The sequence below is a fragment of the Hylobates moloch genome, unplaced genomic scaffold (assembly GCF_009828535.3).
Source record: "Hylobates moloch isolate HMO894 unplaced genomic scaffold, HMol_V3 SCAFFOLD_2, whole genome shotgun sequence".
In the NCBI taxonomy this organism is placed as follows: Eukaryota; Metazoa; Chordata; class Mammalia; order Primates; family Hylobatidae; genus Hylobates; species Hylobates moloch.
Genome location: NW_026652277.1, coordinates 121,548,342 through 121,570,477, shown reverse-complemented (window position 1 = coordinate 121,570,477; position 22,136 = coordinate 121,548,342).

Genomic DNA, 22,136 nt, shown 5'->3' with positions numbered 1-22,136 from the left:
ATTCAGGCATAAGCAGCCCTCCCATGTTCTTCCACTCTAGCGCCCTCATTAATGTCTGCTACTGCTAAAGAAGCCATTTGGCAGTGACTGCCTGGTGCAATCCCTGCAATAACTTCTAGACTCAGAGGGATCAGTAACTTATTGATTAGGGATCACCAAAGAAGATGATGAATGTGCTCACCACTGTGTAGCTGAGTAGATCAATGGCCAGCAGATAGATGCCTAGTTCTAAATGAAACCTGGTCTTTATTGGAAGCATTTGGCTCAGGAAGCCTTTTCAGGGGTGCAAATGTTATTCTCTCATGCCACAGGAATGGCATCCCCCTCAATTCCTAGTAGCACTTTCTAGAAGGCTAACCAAATTGTTGGCCTTCTTCCCAGAAGCTGTGTGTGTGTGTGCATGTGGGTGTGTGTGTGTGTGTTTGTACGATTATATGGTTTAAACAAATATTACCATTGCTGTGTAAGTACAATGCATTTTTGTTTGTTTGATGATTTTTGTTTTTGTCGTGAGTAGGTTTGACTATCCAACTATATAACTTAGCCTAGTTTCAGTTTCAGTATGTGGCATCCATTGATTTTCTATATTGTCTAATTTTATACACTATACATTATATAGTACCTGGGGAAAATGTGATGAGGACTATTTGCAAGATAGGATGGACAAGAAGCCAAAAGGTAGAAACAACCAAAATGTCCACCAATGTATGAATAAACACAATGTTGTATGTCTAGAAGATGAAATATTATTCAGGCATGAAAGAGTAGAAGTACTGATACATGCTAAAGGTGAATGAATCTCAAAAGCATAATGCTAAATGCAGGTAACATATTACATGATTTTATGTATATAAAAATATCCAGAATAGGTAAATCCACAGAAACAGAAAGCAGATTGCTATTTTTGGGGGACCAGGGAAAGAGAGGTTGGAGCATGAATGACTACTTAATGGGTACAGAGTTTTCTATTGGGGTGATTTGAAACATGATAGAGGAGGTGGTGGCAAAATATTGTGAATTTATAAGTGCCACTGAATGGTATACGGTAAAATGATTAGTTTTATGTTACATAAATTTTAACTTAATAAAGAATTAAATCAGAAAAAGATTGATAGAATATTTCATTTTTTAAAAAAGTAATAGGTTAGTTGTTCTAAAGTTATTCCTGTAGTAAATTTTATACTACAATAATTGTGGTGTAAGAATCCCAGTTAAATTTGCATTTTTTAGTTTATCTATAAAGATAATAAGTAAGATATTCTTATAGAAGCCTGTGTTTTCAGCATCCAAAATCTGAAAATTCAAAATCCCGAATGCTGTAATGAGCATTTTTTGACTTTGTGAGTCACGTTAGCCCTCAGTTTCAGATTTTGGCACATTTTGAATTTCAGATTTTTGGAAGAGGGATATTCAACTTGTAACACCAAATAGCACTAACAACTACTATAGTGAATAAGCATAATATTCTGGGTTTTCAATTAGATCAACCTTTCTTTAAACATACTTTAAAACCATTTGTTGCTTACGTTTGTTGTTAAAAGCCCTGCATTATTGAGATTCCTGCTTGTACTGTCAACTGCTTTGCTTCTCAAACTTTATTCAAATCATATCTTTGGCTGCACATGTGAAAGGATATGTTAACAATAGTTAAATGGAGAGATTGAAATTTGGAACATGGAACAATTACAAAAAACAAAATTCTCCCGTTGTCTGAGAATTAGATTCAGTTGGCCACTCTATTAAGCATGGTAGTCCTTTGCAACAGGATTGTCTACCACCCTGACCTCACTGTCATATCTTGCAGAAATAAATAATTCCTACTTGGTACTTGATTAATGATAATTTATACCAGTTATGGCATCTTATACTTCAACCTCAGCTGAATACTTAAAAAAAAATCACTGTAAAAGTATGTGTCCTCAGTTGAATCAGATGTAAAATTTATACCTTAATCAATATTTGATAGCACTCGAAGACAGTGTACACTCCATCTCTATTATTCTCTTGTGTTCTCAAGCAGGGCAGTCCCTTCTGTTAATTGAAGGCTTTGGGATTTGACATATAATTTTGGCCCACATCAGAGTTACTATAATGCTCATGTTAAAGACCCATAATGCTACTTAGTTTGACTTTGCATTCCTTTTTAAATTAATTTTACTTCACCTCCACTTCCTCTCAGCAACTACTCCCAAACCAGACATAGCATCCATCACTTCCCATTTCCTTGATACATCAATCCTTCTTTCATGTTTGCATAGTTTTTTGTGCTTATCATAATCTTGAGAGATTCTCTGTTTTATTTCTAAACTTAACCAAAAATAAACATTCAATTATAATGGTGAAATAAAATTTGGAGATTCCAGAAGAGTTACGTCAGCACAGCACAGTGCAGCGGACTGGAGGGGCAGGCTATGGAGACTTCTCAAGTCAAAAGAGTCTGAAATGGGTTCAAAGGATGACTCACCATGAGATATTCAGAGGTAGGATGTTTTATAAAACATATTATGGGCAATTTAACATTTATCTCTCTATAAAAATATTATTTATAATAACCTCATGCTTGAACATAAAGTGTTGGCACTAGATATGGTTGTGATTCTAGCTGAGTCCAGAAGATGAATTTTCTTAAGTTTAAATGAATTATAAAAACACTTTAGCAAAATCTAACTTCTTTTGCCACAGATGTCTCTGGTATGATGAGAACACTAGAAAAAGGTCAATGCAGTATAGTAGAAAGAACTCTGAATTCATAGTGAGAAAAACTGAATTGAACTTTGGGTAATCTTTCAGACTTTCTAAATTTTTAGGTGCTGATTTTTCTAAAATGGTGATAATGATGAACTGTATTACTGTACTTCACAAAATGTTCTTAAAATTTAATTGGGCAAACCAGCCGGAAGTACATAGGACACCATAAAGGCTTACAGAGACGTAAGAGAGTACGAGTCACATGCAATGATTTATATGGCATGTACATTTATGGATGTTATACATTTGTATATAAGTTAAATCATACATTTGTATATAAGTTAAATCTATAAATTATTTCAATTAATTAAATTATAATTAATTTTAAATGGGAAACATTTTATAACTTTCAGCATAACTTCACTAATCTCTTCCTTTGCTCCTAAATTTTTCTCATCTTTTAACAGCTCACAACCTCTTGCTTACCAAAATCTCAAAGTTTTTTCCAAAACTTCAGCCAAGAGTATCTTTGTGCTCCTCACATGTCTCCATTGTTAGATTGTTATTAGGTGGATTTAACCAATAACACTGGTCAAATCTCCTACCTTCTTCCTGTCTCTAAATACTTCTTATTTCCTATCACAAATAACCGGGTTACTGAGTGGCAAATAGGAAGAATAAGAAAAATAATGAGTTCCACAATGGTTGAACTAGTTTACAGTCCCATCAACAGTGTAAAAGTGTTCCTATTTCTCCACATCCTCTCCAGCACCTGTTGTTTCCTAACTTTTTAATGATGGCCATTCTAACTGGTGTGAGATGGTATCTCACTGTGGTTTTGATTTGCATTCCTCTGATGGCCAGTGATGATGAGCATTTTTTCATGTGTTTTTTGGCTGCATAAATGTCTTCTTTTGAGAAGTGTCTGTTCATGTCCTTTGCCCACTTTTTGATGGGGTTGTTTGTTTTTTTCTTGTAAATTTGTTTGAGTTCATTGCAGATTCTGGATATTAGCCCTTTGTCAGAGGAGTAGGTTGCAAAAATTTTCTCCCATTCTGTAGGGTGCCTGTTCACTCTGATGGTAGTTTCTTTTGCTGTGCAGAAGCTCTGATTCCTTGGGGATCTAGAACTAGAAATACTATTTGACCCAGCCATCCCATTACTGGGTATATACCCAAAGGACTATAAATCATGCTGCTATAAAGACACATGCACACGTATGTTTATTGCGGCACTATTCACAATAGCAAAGAGTTGGAACCAACCCAAATGTCCAACAACGATAGACTGGATTAAGAAAATGTGGCACATATACACCATGGAATACTATGCAGCCATAAAAAATGATGAGTTCATGTCCTTTGTAGGGCCATGGATGAAACTGGAAAACATCGTTCTCAGTAAACTATCGCAAGGACAAAAAACCAAACACCGCATGTTCTCACTCATAGGTGGGAATTGAACAATGAGAACTCATGGACACCCCAACACACTCCGGGGACTGTTGTGGGGTGGGGGGAGGGGGGAGGGACAGCATTAGGAGATATACCTAATGCTAAATGACGAGCTAATGGGTGCAGCAAAACAACATGGCACATGGATACATATGTAACAAACCTGCACACTGTGCACATGTACCCTAACACCTAAAGTATAATAATAAAAAATAAAAAAAAGAAAAATAATGAGAAGAAACATTCTCATGTTAATTATGCTGCAATCAAACTTAAAATCATCGTTTAAAATCACTTAAAATGCAAAGTGATAATGATTATAAAGAAAATCCAAAAAGCTACAAAAATCATCAGTATTAATTAGAGCTCTTGGTTATTAAAGATACAAGAAATTAAGGTCTAAATACCTTTGGCAAAATGAGAAACTCGTGCGATGATTCTAATACGTATCATTTAATACTAGGAATGATAAAGTCATGTGGAGAGCCAAGATTCAATGGATTTCCAATACAATGTTTGTTTCTCATAATCTCTCTCTTTCACGCCCCCCATCTCAACCCAACCCACAGCTAACCATCTATGCTTTTTCCTGTCTGTATGTGGTCTGTATTTTATGGTTGCAAAGTGTATTACTCTATCAACCAAAAAATATTGTTTTCAACATCCTGTATGTTTCAATTTTTGCAATTCTCAATACAAAATAAGAGGAACTTACTGGTGTGTGTGCTTCCAGTGTCCAAAGTTAAAAAAAAGAGAGAGAGAAAAAAAAGCTTTGTTTAGCCAAGTTTGAACCAGATCCATACCCCACTATACATCAATAGTGGTAAGAGGGGAAGAGAACTAAAAATATCACAGCACTCTTGTATAAACTCATGGATGAACTAAAGAGAGTAGCAATTCCCAGATTAAGGAAAAATATTTCTATCATTATGTTCCCAATCAAACCGAAATGAAAAACAGCACACGCACAAACATATTAAAATGTGAGTTTTAAGCTGCTATTTTATATTTTCAGAAATGAATAGGAACAGCATGTTCTATTTTTACGGTATAATTAATATTTGGAATTCTCATTCCCAAGGTTCTGAAAGAAGTCACTCGGATTAAAGAAATGTATAATGACCAATTATTTGTTTGCTAATTGTACTTTAAGGCATACATTGTATTAGATGGTTCAGTACAGTGATTGTTCCTCAGTTAATAAAACCACCTTAAAAAATTAATTGTTACCATATTTTATTTTCTACCCTCTTTTTGGTTTAACTCATTTAATGAAGTATTTTAAGGGAAACAATTCCTATAATCCTACAGGAGATTCTATTGCTATGGTTTAAGGTCCTTATTTATTACAATTATCACTAAATTTGTATAGATATATTGAAAGTTTCACACAGGATAATCAAAATATATAAAAAATTATTTCTCCACCAGATTTATTCTAAAATCGAATACATTTCAAATGAAAATTTTTTGGCTAAATATTAAAAAATATTCTTAAAGTTGGGACAGATCAAGTAATGTTATGGAGAAAAGACATCACTGTAACACTTTGATAGTACCCCTTTAGCAACAACAACACAGGGCATGAGGTTCTAATTGTTCTCCAGTGAGGATCTAATGATTATTCCTAGCTGATTATGCACATTAGATAGAGAATAGATCAATATAATACCAAATAATTTATAATTTTAAGTACCCAATCTTTCACATATATTTCTTCTTTTAAGTTTGTGAGTTTTTACGTATCAAAAGATAACTCTTCTTATGCTTAATTAATCTGACTCTTTTTCAAGAAAAATATTAGAGTATTCCCAGTGGTAGCCTCATGTTATCATCAGTAGGGTATATTTTACAATTTCAGCCAGTGGCTTTGAGAAACAGACTAAGGTTAGTAGAGTAAAACCTGGTCTGATTATAATTTTGTCTATTGCATTAGCCAATAATTCTGAACAACTACAGTATAATAACTGATGTTCAAAATTATGATATTCATGCACTATAGAAATCTAAAGTGCATGTGAATTATCAATGATTAAAGTATATTTAATATAGAGGTAAAATAAAATGTATTTTATTGTTTTTTTTTAGTTTTCTCATTTCCCTCTCTGTCTGCCTCTTCTCTAATTTTACTATTTCTCTGTTCAAATCAATCTATGGTGGGGGGAAGTGGTAGCCTCTAATAATAAGAATGTTGTTAGAAACTTTTTGTTGAATTAGACCTTTATGTCACATCATATAGAAAACACAAATCAAAGTAGATTAAAGACCTAAATGTACAACCAAAATCTATAGAACTACTAGAAGAAAACATAAGTCTCCATGGCAGTGATATTGGGAAATTATTTCTTTTGGATGTGATCCTAAAAGCAGAAGCAACAATATTAAAAAATAGGCAAATAAAAAAATAGACAAATTTGATGACATCAAACTAAAAAGCTTCTGCAAAGCAAAGAAAACAAATGAGTGAAGAGACAACCTATTGGTTGGGAGAAAATATTTGCAAACCAGACATCTGATAAGGAGTTAATATCCAACATAAAGAACTCAAACAACTCACTCTTAAGAAAACAAACCATTAAAAAATGATCAAAGGATCTGAACAGACAGTTTTCAAAAGAAGACATACAAATAGACAACAGGTAGGGGAAAAATGCTAAAAATTACTAATCATTGGAGAAATGCAAATAAAAATCACAGTGAGTATCACCTCACACCTATTTAGAATAACTACCTCATAGCGATGAAACATAAGTGTTGGTGAGGATGTGGGGAAAAGGGAACTCCTGTACACTTCTGGGAGTGTAAATTAGTACAGCCATTATGGAAAACAGTATGGAGGGTCCTCAAAAAATTGAAAATAGAGACTTCAAATGATCTAGCAACCCCACTACTAGATATATAGCCAAAGGACATTAATTCAGTATATATCTGCACTTCTATACTTATTGAAACATTATTCACAATAGCCAAGATATGGAATTAACCTAAGTATCAATAGATGTATAAATGGATAAAGAAAATATGGTACATATACACAACTGTTCACCCTTAAAAAAGGAAGGAATTCCTGCCACTTGAAACAACATAGATTATCCTAGAGGACATTATGTTAAGTGAGGTAAGTCAGACACAGCAAGATAAATACCACATGTTTTCACTTATATGTGGAATATAAAAAAGTTGAACTCATAGAGAAATGAATGGTGATTACCAGGGGCTAGGAAGCAGGGAAAGGAGGGACTGGGGAGATGATGGTCAAAGAATACAAAATGTTAGATAAGAGGAGTAAGCTAAAGAGATGTGCTGTATGATGTGTTGACTGTGGTTAGTAATAATGTGTTTTATTCTTGAAATTACTGGAAGAGCAGCTATTAAATTTTCTTATCACAAAAAATGACAATATGAGAAAATGCACATATGAATTATCTCAATTTAGCCATTCAACAATTTATATATATTTCAAAACAACATGTACATGATACATATATACAATGTTTATCAATTTTTAAAGCAGCCCCTTTTTTATTTATTATACTTTAAGTTCTGGAATACATGTGCAAATTGTGCAGGTTTGTTACATAGGTATACATGTGCTATGGTGGTTTGCTGCACTCATCAAACCATCATACAGGTTTTAAGCCCCACATGCATTAGGTATTTGTCCTAATGCTCTCCCTTCCCTTGCTCCCCACCCCCTGATAGGCCCTGGTGTGTGATGTTCCCCTCCCTGTGTCCATGTTTTCTTATTATGCATCTCTCACTGATTATTGAGAATATGCAGTGTTTGCTTTTCTGTTCCTGTGCTAGTTTGCTGAGAATGATGGTTTTCAGCTTCATCCATGTCCCTGCAAAGGACAAGAATTCATTCTTTTTTGTGCCTGCATAGTATCCCATGGTGTATATGTGCTACGTTTTCTTTATCCAGTCTATCATTGATGGGCATTTGGGTTGGTTCCTGGTCTTTGCTATTGTGAATACTGCTGCAATAAACACATGTGTGCATGTGTCTTTATAGTAGAGTGAATTATAATCCTTTGGGAATATACCAAGTAATGAGATTGTTGGGACAATTGATATTTCTTGCTCTAGATCCTTGAGGAATTGCCACACTGTCTTCCACAATGGTTGAACTAATTTACACTCCCACCAACAGTGTAAAAGTGGAAAGATTTTACACTGTAAAAATGGAAAGATTGCAAAAATTTTCTCCCATTCTTCTGTAGGTTGTCTGTTCACTGTGATGATAGTTTCTTTTGCTATGCAGAAGCTCCTTAGTTTAATTAGATCTCATTTGTCAATTACTGCTTTTGTTGCAATTGCTTTTGGTGTTTTAGTCATGAAGTCATTGCCCATGCCTGTGTCCTGAATGGTATTGCCTAGGTTTTCTTCTAGGTCTTTTATGGTTTTCGATTTTAAGTCTTTTTTTTTTTTTTTTTTTTTGAGACAGATTCTTGTTCTGTTGCCCAGGCTGGAGTGCAGTGGCACGATCTTGGCTCACTGCAACCTTCGCCTCCCAGGTTTCCACCATTCCCCTGCCTCAGCCTCCCAAGTAGCTGGGACTACAGGTGCCCGCCACCATGCCTGGCTAATTTTTTGTATTTTTAGTAGAGATGGGGTTTTACTGTGTTAGCCAGGGTGGTTTCAATCTCCTGATCTCGTGATCCACCCGCCTTGTCCTCCCAAAGTGCTGGGATTACAGGCATGAGCCACTGTGCCTAGCCCCATGTTTAAGTCTTTAATCCATCTTGAGTTAATTTTTGTATAAGGTTTCAGTTTCAGTTTTCTGCATATGTCTAGCCAGTTTTCCCAGCACCGTTTATTAAATAGGGAATCCTTTCCCCATTGCTTGCTTTTGTCAGGTCTGTCAAAGAGCAGATGGTTGTAAATGCATGGTGTTATTTCTGAGGCATCTGTTCTGTTCCACTGGTCTATATATCTGTTTTGGTACCAGTACCATGCTGTTTTGGTTACTGTAGCATTGTAGTGTAGTTTGAAGTGAGGTAGCATGATGCCACCAGCTTTGTTCTTTTTGCTTAGGATTGTCTGGGCTATACAAAAAGCAGCTCTTTTTCTTTAAATCAGCAATTAAATAGGAAATTTAATAAAATACCATTCCACCCTTCATTATATGTAATTAGAAATCTTGTATATTCATCATAAATCCATCTTGCACTTTCCAGGTAAGTATAGTAGCTTCTTCATTTAAAATGCACAAGGTGTGGCTTTGACTACAGAAGGGCAGGAAACAGTGGGAGGAAATGGTCATAATTCTTGGGGGTTATAAAGGCTGTTTTTTTTTTTCTAAGTTATCTAAAGATGGAGAGAAGAATCAAGCAAGAGTTGTGTTTAATCTGAAATAAGGCAGTTTTCCAGAAGGATATAATAACTTCTGGGGACTGCATATATATTTAAAAATTGCTGCATTAGCTTTACCAACATTATCAGCATCACTGATTTTCTTGCCAAAATGCATTTACTGCCATCTGTTATTTACTTCTAAAATAGATTTAGAGTAGATTTAGATTCACCACAAAAAGTTTTCATACATGCCTTCCCTCCACTCCCACCAGGCTCTCCCAGTATCAACATCCCTCACCAATGTTGCACATGTGTTACAACAGATGAACTTACATTGCCACATCATGATCACCCAATTCATTGATTACATTAGGATTTATGGGTTTTGATAAATGTGTAATGACATGTGTCTACCATTATAGTAACATACAAAATAGTTTCACTACCCTAAAAATCTGCTAGGCATGGCCTATTTATTCCTTTCTTTTTTCATGCTGTGACAACCACTGATCTTTCTTCTCTCTTAAGTTTTGCTTCTTCAGAAATGTCATATAATTGGAATCATACTGTATATTGGCTTTTCAGATTGGCTTCTTTCATTTAATAATGGGCACTTAAGATTCCTCCATGGCTTGATAGCTCATGTATTTTTAGCACTGAATAATATTACATTGTCTGGATGTACCACCATTTATTTATCCATTCACCTACAAAAGGGCATCTTGGTTATTTCTAAGTTTTGGCAATTATGAATAAAGTTTCTATAAACACCACATTTTTATGTGAAAATAAGTTTTCAACACCTTTGAATAAATACCAGAAAGTAAGATTTCTGGGTTGTGTAGTAAGAATATGTTTAGTTTTGTAAGAAACTTCCACATTTTCTTCCAAAATGGCTGTACCATTTTGCATTCCCAGCATTGAATGAGAATTCCTGTTGCACCATATCCTTGCCAGCATTTGCTGTTGTCGGTGTTTTGGATTTTGGCCATTATAGTAGTTCCGTAGTGGTATCTTCTGTTAGTATTTATATTCTTATTACTAAGAATATAATGTAATATAAAATACAATATATAGTGTAATACAATAATTCTTATTACTAAGAATATTCTTATTGTTAAAGAACTTTCAGTAACATAGCTATGCCAAGTTCTAAATGAAAGTTGACTCCCAAAACACAGCCAGAACATACAATTAGAAACCCAAGACATCGAAAAAAGTGTATTAAGATAAGGTTATTTACTTTATGCCTGAACTATTTGTGAGCATTTAAAAATATTTGGTAAAATAGTAGATTTACTTAAAACTCTGTAGTAAAATTATACTAAAGAAGAGACCAAATTGAAATGATTTCTGAAATTAAAAAAAGAAATTTGTGAATCTTCTGCATGTTGAGGACTGTGGGTACTAGAAGGCAAGTCATTGCTTCAAGGTATTTTAATTCAATATTTTCCCCATAAACAAAAATTTTAAAACAACAAAAGAAGTAGGCAAATCTGTTGACACTATACCAGATAGAGAAAAAAAGTATGAGAACATAAGAAAATTATGCTTTACACAACAGGGATGTATTGACGTGGCTTGCTTTTTTTTTAAGTTAGAGATGCTTGAAGGACACATCATATTTACACACATTCATGTGTCCTGTGTTTTTTAAATTACAATTTTACCCTCTGCTCTACAAAACAAAACCTATACATGGCTTTCTAAGCATTAATATATGAAGTCTAGATTTCTACAGCATGGTCCCCCTGCCCCCCATCTCTCAATGCATCATATTGTTGTTTTCTTTCATATTTACTCGTTTATTTTCTCTACGTTTCTTTTGCCTTTTACTGTCTATAAACTTATGTTTTAAATAAAAAAATTACTTATTCTTAACTACCAGTATCACAAACCTCATCATGAGAAGGCAGTTTCAAATTCTCTGGAAACAACTCAAATAAGTTTGTAAAGCAGTTTCAAAATAATGTCAAGAATATGGGTTGTGAAACTTTTAGACTAACATAATTTATAGGAAATTTTGATTTGATGTTTTATGGTCATATTCAAAGAATATATGACAAAATATACATAAATTCTAAAAGTCATAAATAGTATACTTACTTCGGCAAGTAAGAAAATGGCATTAATAACATACAAGGTATCAAGAATTTATATTTGCTATCATTTAAATAATTTAATATTAGCAGTAACTTTGTGAAAGATGTATTATTTTTCCCACTTTCTAATGAGAAACTGAGGCAGGCAGCTTTATAAATTGGGGATTTCAGTTTATATATTCATGAATTGGGTAATAATCAACAAACATCTGCTTGCTTAGCAATTATATGCTCTAATGTTTTATCGTAAAGGAATAATAGTTATACATTTTATATTTTTGAATTAATAATAGCAAAAATAAAATTTCTGATTAAAGCTTTTCATATACTATACCAGCATTTTAGATGTTACTGAGTTTGGATAATTTAAAATTATTTTTATTAAATAAAAGTTTCCCTAATAAACACGCTTTCTATATAAACATAGTTGGAGACTCTCTTCTAATAAGAGAATTTCCAAATTACTTCTCTATGTCCTCTATTAAAATAGATATCCTTTAAAACAAACAAATCAAGCTTTTCTCAATTTGTCAGCCGTAAGGGAGTTACATTGTTCAGAAAGAAATAAGATGGATATTGTAAATAGAATGTTTTTGGATGCCTTTCATGAGACATCAGTGGCCCTTAAAAGAGAGTTTATTGATTCTTCAGGCGGTACCCGAGGCAGCCCAAGATCTATTGCTCTGTCACTTTAAAAGCGGCAGCAGACGTGTTGCTTTTCCTAGGAGATCATTCTCTTAAGACCTGAAAATTTCTACAAACCAATTGCATCTGTCATCCCCTGCTTGATCCACTGAGTCCCAGAGGCCATGTCTGAATGGTTAAAAGCTGTATTTTTGCTCAGAATGCTTGTTGGAACAAATTCATTTTTAGGGCAGAGACTCTGTAAATGAAAACAAAGCATTCAGACCTGTAAACATCAATGAGAGGAGCTATGACCAGGAAGGAGGCAGACTTAGTGGGATTCTACGAAAGACAAACTAGAATCATGGCCCTAGATCACCTGGTACAGCATCTCAGAGACACAATCAGTGTCTTTGTGAATACTTCTAGGAAAGGGAAGTTCATTATTCCTTAAGAAAATAGATTTCATTTAGAAATAGAAAAACTTTTAATGGATGATTTTTATGTTATTCCAGAATCTGGCTTCCTCTAAATTGAATTTACTGTGACTAGTTCAGTACTTTGAAAACTGCTATCTGGGTGATGTAGACATAACGCATTCCCCATCATCTTTAAATTTACAGCATAGTCATTTACTCTCCTTGTCTGTTTCATTGGGAAGCACTGGATTTTACAGGACTTTTTAGTTCCCAATTGAAATAAATGACAAAACTCTAAGTATAAAGAAAGGGTGGGTAAAACTTTTAAGTAGTTTTGGATCAATGTCTAAAATAATCAGAAGGACTCACAGATCCTTTTCTTCTAGATTTCAGCTTAAAATTTTGTTGTTCATTGTATCAAGAATTTCTGAAAAATAAAGACTGTCATTTTTCTTTCTCAAGGGGAAAGCATTGTAAATATGTTTAGGTGTAGATACTAAAGATGTTTTAGATTATATGATACTTTTTTGAGTATATGTTAGAGATGAGCATGTGTTTACTCTCAGATGCTAATCTTAAAAATTATTACATGTTAGAATTACTTTTGGAGTTAGCTTTACTAACTAATCTAATTGTGTCAGTTAAAATACGTATCTTTGCTTTTAATGAACAGGTGTTCATATTCCTATGAATGCACCAATTAGGAATCAAGCTCCATTTCTGAAGCTGTAATTTTGGAGAAATGGTGCAGTGCAACAAGCATGAGCTCTGGAGTCAAACTATTTGATTTGCTTCCTTCTTTCTCAATTCACCTCAAACGAATATGTTTCTCTTTCAAGAGTGTGTTTGTTATGTTTGCTTAATATGATTTGCTCATATACTAGACTAACCAAGATGAACTACTAAACTTCCTTTCTTTGCACCTGGTGCCAGACACAATCACTGGTAATGTAAGAAAATAGATAAATGGAGTGGAACCCAATGACATTCACTGTTCATTATTAGTGCAGAAGACTCAGTACTGAAATTGGGACTATAGCTCAGAAACATGGCATATAAAAAAATGTCCTCTGTACCTACTGTGGTATGACCTCAGTTTTAGGAGAAACACTACCCAAGCTTTGATTTGACTTCATGTCTCTCTTTCTAAGGACTATATCTTTCAGTTTGTCAATTAAATAATTCTACTATGGCACAAACGACAGTGTGATAATCCCCAACGGCTTCCTGGTATAAAACCACCTAAAATATTAGAAAATATTTAAAACTAGCCTTCCAATAGCAAGATATTAAGGAAATCCTCAGAAGCTTAAATCTAGAGAAGTTGCCAAGCATTTTAGACAGGTGTTGCCCTCAGGGCCCTGACAGTTGACTCTTATTGCCCGCAGAGTTTCAGCTTCAAGGGCCAAATGTGGGTGATGAATGTTAGAACTTGTATAGTGAACAGGTGGATTAGAGATTCAGAATTAAGCCAGAATCCTTATAGAATGACACACTCTGTGGCTGAAGTGAGAAAACCTATCATTTAGTTGGGAAATATTCAGGGATCTTTGCCTTTGGATGGATAGAGAAAACAGAGAAAAACAAAATAAAACAAAACAGAAAACCTCTCTTGAGAATTCATAACCACTTTTCCTGGGTTGGGAAATAGAATAACATTAATTGGTCCTGAAACCCCAAACCAGAAAACTTATTTTAAATGGATCCTCAAATCCAGATGAAAGTATATGCAAATCACTGGAGAGAAAACATGCTCAATATTATCCTCAAGGTAATCCCAAAACAAAATTCTAAGGAACGTGATTTCTCAAAAACAACAAAAATTCATAAGACACATGAGGAAAGAAATACGCTTCTGTGAGGGTCAACAAAATCACAAACTACAGAATGAGAAAACTGCAGATATCAGAATTGTCATCACAGAGTATTAAATAAGCTTGCTAAATATGTTTAAAGAAATAAAAAAGTATCAAAATTATGACTAAGTGATAAGACTCAACCAAAATTATCAAGTAGAACTGAATAAAAGAATATTACAGAACTTTTAGAAAAAATAATACATATGTATAAAACACAAAGCTTAGGCTAAACCCGAAATCAGATGCAATGAAGAGAAAATTAATGCAATAAAAATAAATCAGAAGAGATATATCCAGAATGCAAAACAGAAAGATAAAGATTATAAAACTATGTAAGACAGGTTAGGAGACATGCACATTGAAAAGTTCTAACATTCACGCATTCATCAAATTGAATTAAAAAAATATTAAGAAAGATTAAGAATAAGTGACAGAAGCTTCTTTTTTTTGAGACAAAGTCTTGCTTCATCACCCAGGCTGGAGTGAAGTGGAATGATCATAGTTCACTGTGATCTGTAACTTCAAGGCTTAAGTGATTCTCCTGCTTCAGCCTTGGAGTAGCTGGGACTATAGGCACACCACCATGCCTGGCTAATTTTTTTTTTTGGAGAGCCAAGGTCTTGTTGTCTTGGCCCAGTCTGGTCTGGAACTTCAGGCATCAGGCAATTAGACATTTTCAGAAATAAAAGAAATGGAAAGTCCCAACGTAGAATAAATGAATCTTAAAATTTCCAAAGCAAGATAAAGAAAGAAAAGTTTACGCCTACACACATGAACCTGCAGAACAGCAAAGAAAATTTTCAAAGCTGCCAGGAATATGACAAAACAGCTTACATTCATAGGAAGAATAGCTAACAATGTATACTAAAATATTGTTGACTGTAATCACCCTGTTGTGCTATCAAATACTAGATCTTATTCATTCTATCCAACTATATTTTTGTGGTCATTAACCATCCCCACTTCCCTTTGTCCCCTGCTACCCTTTCCACACTCTGATAACCATCATTCTATTCTCTATCTCCAAGGGTTCAATTGTTTTAATTTTTAGCACCAACACATGTATGAGAACATGTGAAATTTGTCTTTCTGTGCCTGACTTATTTCACTTAACATAAGTACTTCCAGTTCCATCCATGTTGTTGCAAATGACAAGATCTCATTGTTTTTCATAGCAGAAAACTACTCCATTGTGTATAAGAACCACGTTTTCTTTATCCATTCATCTATCGATGGACACTTAGGTTGCTTCCAAATTTTAGCTTTTGTGAACAGTGCTGCAAGAAATATGAGAGAACGGGTATCTCTTCCATATACTGATTTCTTTTCTTTTGGGTATATACCCAGCAGCAGGATTGCTGGATCATATGGTAGCTATATTTTTAGTTTTTTGAGGAACTTCCAAACTGTTCTCTATAGGGGTTATATTAATTTACATTCTCACTCAGTGTACAAGGGTTCCCTTTTCCCCACACCCTCGCCAGCATTTGTTATCTCCTGTCATCTGGATATAAGCCATTTTAACTGGGGTGGGCTGATTTTTCATTGTGGTTTTGATTTGCATTTCTCTGATGAACAATGATGTTGAGCACCTTTTCCTATGCCTGCTTACTATTTGCATATCTTCCTTCGAGAAATGTCTATTCAAATCATTTGCCCATTTTTTGATTGAAATATTAGATATTTTCCTATAGAGTTGTTTGAGCTCTTTATATATTCTGATTATTAATCCCTGGTCAGATGAATAGTTTGAAAATATTTTCTCTCATTCTATGGGTTGTCTCTTCATTTTGTTGATTGTTTCCTTTGCTGTGCAGAAGCATTTTAACTTGATGTGATCCCATTTGTCAATTTTTGCCTTGGTTGAGTGTGCTTGTGGGTTATCACTCAAAATATATTTGTCCAGACAAATGTTCTGGAGTTTCCTCAATGTTTTATTGTAATAGTTTCAGAGTTTAGGGTCTTATATTTAAGTCTTTAATCGATTTTGATTTGATTTTTGTATACGGTGAGAGATAGGGATCTAGTTTCATTATTCTGCATAAGGAAATCCAGTTTTCCTAACACCATCTATTGAAGAGATTGTCCTTTCCCCAGTGTATATTCTTGGCGTCTGTATTAAAAATGAGTTCCCTGTAGATGTATGAATTTCTATCTGGCTTCTCTATTCTTTTCCATTGGTCTATGTGGGTTTTTTGGGGGGGAGCTGTTTGTTTGATTTTTGTTTTTGTTTTGCCAGTACTGTTTTGGTTACTATAGCTCTGCAGTATCTGTAGTATAATTTGAAGTCAGGTAATGTTATTCCTCTGGTTTTTTTCTTTTTGCTCAGGATGGCTTTGACTATTCTGGTTTCTTTTTTGTTCCTTAGAAATTTTAGGATTTTTTCTATTTCTTTGAAGAACGTCATTGGTATTTTGTAGGGATGCATTGAATCTGTAGATTGTTTTGGGTAGTATGGACATTTTAACAATATTGTTTATTCTAATTCATAAACGTGGAATATCTTTTCATTTTTTTCATGTCTTCAATTTTTTGCATCGATAGTTTATGGTTGTCATTGTAGAGATCTTCTTCTTTGGTTAAGTTTATTCCTAGGTATTTTATTTTATTCGTAGCTATTGTAAATGAGATTATTTTATTGATTTCTTTTTCAGATACTTCCCTCTTGGCATGTATAAATGCTACTGATTTTTGAATTTTGATTTTGTATTCTGTAACTTTATTGAATCTGTTCATCAATTACAATAGCTTTTGGTGGAGTCTTCAGGTTTTTCCAAATATAAGATCATATTATTGGCAACCAAGGATAATTTGAATTCTTTCTTTCCAATTTGGATGCTCTTTATTTCTTTCTCTTTTCGGATTGCCCTAGCTAAGACTCCCAGGAATATATCGAATAATGGTGGTGAAAGTGGAAATTCTTATCTTTTCCCTGAACAGAGGAAAGACTTTCAACTTTTTCCCACTCAGTACCACTAGCTGTGGGTCTGTCATACATGGCTTTTCTTGAGTCGAAGTATGTTCCTTCTAACCCCAATTTTTTGAGGGCTTTTATCATGAAGGAATATTGAATTTCATCAAATGATTTTTCAGCATCAATTGAAAAGGATCATATTTTTTTTTCTCTTTATTCTGTTGATATGAAGTATCACATTGATTTATTTGCATATGCTAAACCATACATGCATCACTGAGATAAATCCTACTTGGTCTTGATGAATGATCTTTTTAATGTGTTGAATTTGGTTTGATAGTATTTTGTTGAAGATTTTTGCATCACTATTCATCTTGGATATTGGTGGGTAGTTTTCCTTTTTGATATGTCTGTCTAGTTTTGATATCAGGGTAATACTGAACTCATTGAATGAGTTTGGAAGTATTGCCTCCTCCTCTAATTTTTGGAATAGTTGGAGTGGGATTGGTTTTAGTTCCCTAAATGCTCATTAAAATTCAGCTGTAAAGCCATTGGTTGCTAGGCTTTTCTTTGCTGGCAGGCTTATTATGGTTTCAACCTCATTACTTCTTATTTGTCTCTTCAGGTTTTGAATTTCTTAGTGGTTCATTCTTTGTAGGCTGTATATGTTAAGGAATTTATCCATTTCTTCTAAATTTTCCCATTTATTGGCATATAGTTGCCCATGATAGTCTCTAATGATCCTTTGATTTTCTGCAGTATCAATTGTAATGTCTCATTTTTCATCTCTGATTTTATTTGTTTATTTCTTCTCTATTTTTGTAGGTATTCTGGCTCAAGGTTTGTCAATTGTGTTTCCTTTCAAAACACCAATTTTCATTCCATTGTGTTTTTCATCTGAATTTCATTTATTTCTGCTGTTATCTTTACTATTTCTTTTCTTCTACTAATTTTTGGTTTGGTTTGCTTTTACTTATCAAATTCTTTAAAATGCATTATTAGGTTGTTTATTTAAAGTTTTTCTATTTTTTTGTTGTACGTGCTTATTACTATAAACTTACATCTCAGTACTTGCTTTCCTTGTATCTCACAGGTTTTGGTATGTTGTGTTTCCATTATCATTTATTTTAAGAAAATTTTCACTTTTCTTTTTAATTTCTTCATTGACCCACTGGTCATGCAGGAGCATACTGTTTATTTCCCATGTGTTTGTATAGTTTCCAAAATTCCTCTTTTTATTGATTTCTAGTTTTAGTCCATGTTGGTTGGTCAGAGAAGATAATTGATAGGATTTAAATGTTTTTGAATTTTTGGGGACTTGTTTTGTGACCTAACATATGATCTATCCTTGAGAATAATCTATGTGCTGAAGAGATGAATATGTGTTCTGTAGCCATTGGAGGAAATGTTCTATAAATACCTATTGGGTCAATTTGGTCCACAGTGCAGATTAAGTCTGATATTTGTTGGTTGAATTTTTTGTTTGGAAGATCTGTCCAATGCTGAAGTCTCCAGCTACTATTGTATTGGAGTCTATCTCTCTCTTTAGCGCTAATAATATTTGCTTTATGTATCTGGGTGCTCCAGTGTTGGGTGCATATATAATAACAATTTGTATATTCTCTTGCTGAATTGACTCCTCTATTACTATACAAATTGTCTCTTTTTATAGGTTTTGTCTTGAAATATATTATGTCTGAAATCCCCCAGCTTTTACTTGATTGGGAAAGTATTTTATGTTTGAAGAATATTTTTACTGGATATACTATTCTAGGATAAAAGTATGTTTTTTTTTTCTTCAGCACTTTAAATATGTCATGTCACTCTCTCCTGGCTTCAGAAGACTGAGAAGTCTTCTGTCAGATGTACCTAAGCTCCTTTGTATATTATTTCTTTCTTTTTTTCTGATGCTTTCGGGGTCCTTTCTTTATTCTTGACCTTTAGGAGTTTGATTATTAAATCTCTTGAGGTAGTCTTATTTGAGTTAAATCTGCTACATATTCTAGAATCTTTTTTACTTTAATATTGATATCTTTCTCTAGGTTTGAGAAATTATTATTATCCCTTTAAATAAACTTTCTATTTCATTCTCCTTCTCTCTCTCTCTGTCTCTCTCCCTCCTCTCTAAGGTGAATACCTCTTAGATTTGCCTTTTGAAGGCTATTTCCTCATGTTGTATGTGTGCTTCATTTTTTTTTAATAATTATAGTTTTTACTTTTGTGTCTGACTTTGTATTTTCAAATACCCTGCCTTCAAGCTCAGGAATTCTTTTTGCTTGGTAAATTCTGCTGTTTTGAGACTCTAATGCATTCTTCAGTATGTCAGTTGAATTTTTAGCTCCAAAATTTCTGCTCGATTTTTAAAAATTATTTCAACCTCTTCGTTAAATTTATCTGAGAGGATTCTGAATTCCTTTACTGTGTTATTTTGAATTTCTTTGATCTTCCTCAAAACAGCTATTATGACTTCTGTCTGAAAGATCACATATCTCAGTCTCTCTAGAATTGCTCACTGGTACATTATTTAGTTTGTTTGGTGAGGTCATGTTTTTCTTTCTGTTCTTGATGGCTGTGGATGTTCATCAATATCTAGGAATCAAATAATTAGGTATTTATTGCACCCTTTGCCATCTGGGTTTGTTTGTACTTGTCCTCCTTGGGAAGGCTTTTCAAGTACTGAAAGGGTATTGCCCAAGGCCCATGGCTACCACTGCCTGCCTACTGCCAATGCTTATTTATAGCCCAAAGTCTCTTTAGTCAATAGGTGGCAAATATAGCCCAACTTGTGTCCTTCCCTTTAGGGTGATGAGCTCACCCCCAAGATCAGGATTGTTCCAAAAATGCCATCTGGGAGCCAGGACCTTGAGTCAGGAACTAGAGGAATCTACTTGGTACTCTATTATATGGTGGCTGAGCTGCCACCCAATCCACAAGACAAAGTCCTTCCTGCTCTTCCCTTTTCTTTCCTCAAGCAGAAGGGGTCTCTTCCCATGTGCACTACTGCCTCAGGCTCATGGTGAGTACTAATTGGTTACCACTGATGTTTACTCAAGGTCCAAGGGTTTTTCAGTCAGTTTGTGGTGAATGCTGCCAGGCTTGTGTCTTTTCCTTCAGAGCAGGGGGCTTCCCTCTGGCCTAGGGCAGGTCAAGCAATGTGGTGCAGGAGTGAAGGCCTAGAATCAGGGACCCCAGGAAACTCCTTGGTACTCTACACTGCTATGGCCAAGCTGGTACCCAAGCTGCAAGATAAAGTCCCCTTTAATCCTTTTCTCTCTTTCCCCAAGCAGAAGGGGTGTCTCCCCTTGGCCACCACATCTGGGAATGTGCTGTGTCACACCTTAGGCCAGCACACCACTGGGTCTCACCCAAAGCCTGCGGTGAGTATTGCCTGGCTGCTATTGACGTTTATTCAAGGCCTAAAGACTCTTCAGTCAGCAGATGATAGATACCGCCAGAAACAAGTCCTTCCCTTCAAGGAAGTGTGTTTCCTTCTGGCCCACAGTGTATCAAGAAATGTCATATGGGAGCTAGGGCCTGGAATGAGTGCCTCAGTACTCTGCCTGGTGCCCTATTCTATTGTGATTCAGCTGGTATCTAAGCTGCAAGACAAAGTCCTCTTTATTCTCTCCTCTCCTCTTCTCCAGCAGAAGGAAGGAATCTCTTTCAGAGCAGTGAGCTCTGCTGCCTCAGGTTGGGAGAGGGATGATGTAAGTACTCCCTTGGCTGCCCTGGCTGGTGTCTCACTAGGTGGTTTGCACTGCAAGTCCACTGGCTCCAAACCCAGCACAGCACCAGGACTTGCCCCAGAATTGCAGTGCTTATGGCCTAGACAGTCCTTCAAGTTTATTCAGAACTCCAGAGCCCTTTAACTCATGGTGGTGAGACTTGTAGCAACTCAGGTTCTGACTGCTGATGGTTAATTTTCCTCTGAGTAGGGTGAGTCTAAATCCTCCCTCCCTCTGTGCATGGGTGTTGGCTGAGTTCTGCCTAGTTTTGCTTTCTGTTGTGACAGGGCAGTACTGAGTTTCAATGCAAAGCGCACAATGACTGCACTCTCCCTTTCCCAAGTGAACAGATTTTCTCTTCCCACCATGTGGCTGCTGCTGGGGGTTGGGGTAGAGGTGGAACTGGCAATTCAAGACTGCCTTTCCTGCCCTCTTCAGTGCCTCTCTCAGCAATATGACATTTAAATCAGGTGTTGTGATCACTAACCTGATGTTTGGTTCTTATGAATGTGATTTCTTGTGTGGATAATTGTTCAATTTGGTGTTCGTGCATGGGGAATGACTGCTAAATGGTCAGCCATCTTGCATCTTCAGATCTTTATTCTGATTCTAATAAAATTCCAATAGCTTATTTTAATATGGTAAAGATAACTTTCAAAATTATATAGAAGAACTAAAGTTTGAAAAACAAGCCAAATAAACTTAGCATTAAAAAATTCTATTTTTGACCAGGCACAGTGGTTCATGTCTGTAATTTCAGCACTTTGGGAGGCCAAGGCAGGAAGATCGTTTGAGCCAAGAATTTAAGACCAGCCTGGGCAACGTGGCAAAATCCCATCTCTACAAAAAATACAGAAATGAGCCAGGCTTGGTAGTGTACGCCTGTAGTCCTAGCTACTCAGGAGGCTGATGTGGGAGAATCACTTGAGTCCAGGAGGTCGAGGTTGCAAGGCTTCATTGAGCCATAATTGTGCCACTACTCTCCAGCATGAGTGACAGAATGAGACTCTCTCTCTCTCTCTCTCTCTCTATATATATATACACATACATATA